This window comes from Epinephelus moara, chromosome 7 (genome assembly GCF_006386435.1).
Source record: "Epinephelus moara isolate mb chromosome 7, YSFRI_EMoa_1.0, whole genome shotgun sequence".
NCBI classification, from domain to species: domain Eukaryota; kingdom Metazoa; phylum Chordata; class Actinopteri; order Perciformes; family Serranidae; genus Epinephelus; species Epinephelus moara.
Window position 1 is genome coordinate 8,035,842 of NC_065512.1, and position 2,663 is coordinate 8,038,504.

Below are 2,663 nucleotides of genomic sequence, written 5' to 3' on the forward strand. Positions count from 1 at the left end.
CATTCCTCAGGTCACGTGACGGACCGACGCACGTCAGCACCGCGTCAGAGATCCTCTGTGAGACAGATGATCCACTCAGTGCAGCTGTTTGGAGTTTACTCTGTAGGAGTTTATCTCACTGAGGGGTCGTGCTTGATTAAATAAGATATCAGCAGTGAAAGCAGCACAGTGTGAAAACACTAGTAAAAGTAAACTGCTGCATTCAAAGCAGTGGTGGAATATAAGCAAAATAACTGACATATTCAGCCCAAATTATTTGTTTAAGTTTGATCTTTTCATTGCATTAAAAACAACAACTAATGTATTTCATGTTTTACCTTGTTTATATTTTATATTTCATTAGCAGTAGTTTCGTCGGCCTATATTTCGGGTGTGTTTTATTATATTCTTTTCATGTGTATTCTATAGGTATTTTATCGAAACATCTGGATTATTCATCCAGGAAGAGTCCAAGAAAAGGTGGTTATCTATGGATATGGATATGGATAACACAAAAATAAAATAAAATAAATGACACAATTAAATGTGAGCTACCAAAAATAAAACAAAATAAAACAGAATAAAATAAAATAAATGACACAAAAAATAATAATATGCATTTTTAATGTGGGCTACCAAAAAAAGTAAAATAAAATAAAATAAAAGACACAATTAAAAAAATAATATGCAATTGAATGTGGGCTACCAAAAATAAAATAAAATAAAATAAATGACACAATAAAAATAATATTATTCAATTAAATGTGGGCTACCAAATAAATACATAAATAAATAAAATACAAAAAAGACAATAAAAAAATGAATATTCAATTAAAGAAAAAAAAACATGAAATTAAATTATTTAAAAGTGGACTGTAAAAGATAAAATGTGACATAAATGGATTTTCCTGTTTTAACTAGCTTATCTATTTATCTATCTTTATATTTCTTGCCCTAGTTATGTGCTTTCTTTTTAATGTATTTATGTGTTGATTTATTTCTGATTATTTTCCCTTTGAATTTCACCCCAATTTATTTCCTCAGACTACTTTATTTCCATATTATTTTCTTAATACATTTGTGGAACGCTTGCTTGCCCTGCTCCCACATCAGCTTAGGCATGTGCAATTGATCTATACACTCTGATGCCAATCAGCCAATGGGCGAAAAGTTGAGTCCATCACACACACTGCATGACAGCCCCCTTATTTGCATGATGAAGAAGAAATGTATTTCAAAAGAGAAAATAATACAGATATAAATAAGTTTGGAGAAAAAATACAAAGGAAAACAATGAATAAACAAATAAATGCATCTTAAAATAAATACCTCTTAAAACAAATTTAAATTAAATGCAAAAATAAATCTGCTTTTCTGTTTGTGCAAAATAAGACAACCTAGTGGAAATCCTGAGGCAGCAGATTGCATTACTGTGTGTCACCACCAGGGGCGTCGCCTGAAGTTTTCAAATTCAACCCACAGTGACTTTTAAAAAAGCATCAGAGTGAGAGGTCTGGCTATTTCCTCCTCTCTGACCGCACATATTCTAGGAGGGGCTTCCTGCAATGCACTTCTCTCTTTGATAAATCAAAAAAAAAAAAATCAGTACATTACTCAGTCACTCCTCTCCGGCCTTGGAAGGAATTTTTAGCGGTGAGCCAGGAGGCCATGAATCAGTGTGGACGCAAATAAAAAGTACCTCTGTTATCAGTAAAGTTTAACACATGGACACACACACACACTGCTGCGTTTCCCAAACTTTAATTTCTCAGTCACAGAGGAAATAATGACGAACAACTGAACATGAAATTAAACCTGTAGGAGGTTACACACATCGTGGAAGCACATGCACCCGGAACGATTAAGGTCCAAACTGAGAACATGTTTCATTCGTGTCAACCCAGAAGGTGATTATTGAGGAGCAGAGGTCATGGACAGTGGTGACAGAGAAAAGGTTACAGTTAACTATCCTCAACACCTGATAACAGTCCTCTAGTAAACAGGAAGGTACAAATTTTGCTCCCACTGTCAAATGATCACTCTCAGAGTCTAGCAGCAGCTCTCCCGTCTGAACGCTTTCTTCTCCACCTTTTAACCAACAAGCACTCAAGATGCAGAAATCAGAGGTGAGTAAAGACAGGAAGCACATGCACCACCGAAGAATAGAAATTGCTTAAAGAAATTATTTCTAAATGTTTCCATCAGTGTAAGTAGTGCTAATTGCTAATCAGCCCCTCCAGGATGTTCTCATGCCCCAACAATTAACACAAATGCAATCAATGCCTGTGAATTCAGAGCAACCTTTTAATTTTGTCCAATTATCGCAACTTTTCCACAAATTTGACAAATCATGTGAAGATGCAGACATGCAAGAACATCTTATTTACCAACAAAAATTACTGCTAAAGACCATGCAATGCAACTGACCCTTCGCTAAGTCCCACCCCTGGACGCAGTCTCAGACCAGGGTCCGCCAACAACACAGCTGTGCTACATTGACTCTAATGCAGTCCTTTCAGATTTCCTTCATTTTCAGGCTGGTTTTGTGGATCTGGAGCTAAATGTTGTGCCTGGGGCACGTCGTGTATTAATGATACTCGTTACCTGGAGAGGTTGGAAAAAGATATACGTTTCTTCCCTGTTCCAAAACCAAAATCAAACCCTGAAAAGTGTAGGGTTAGCTA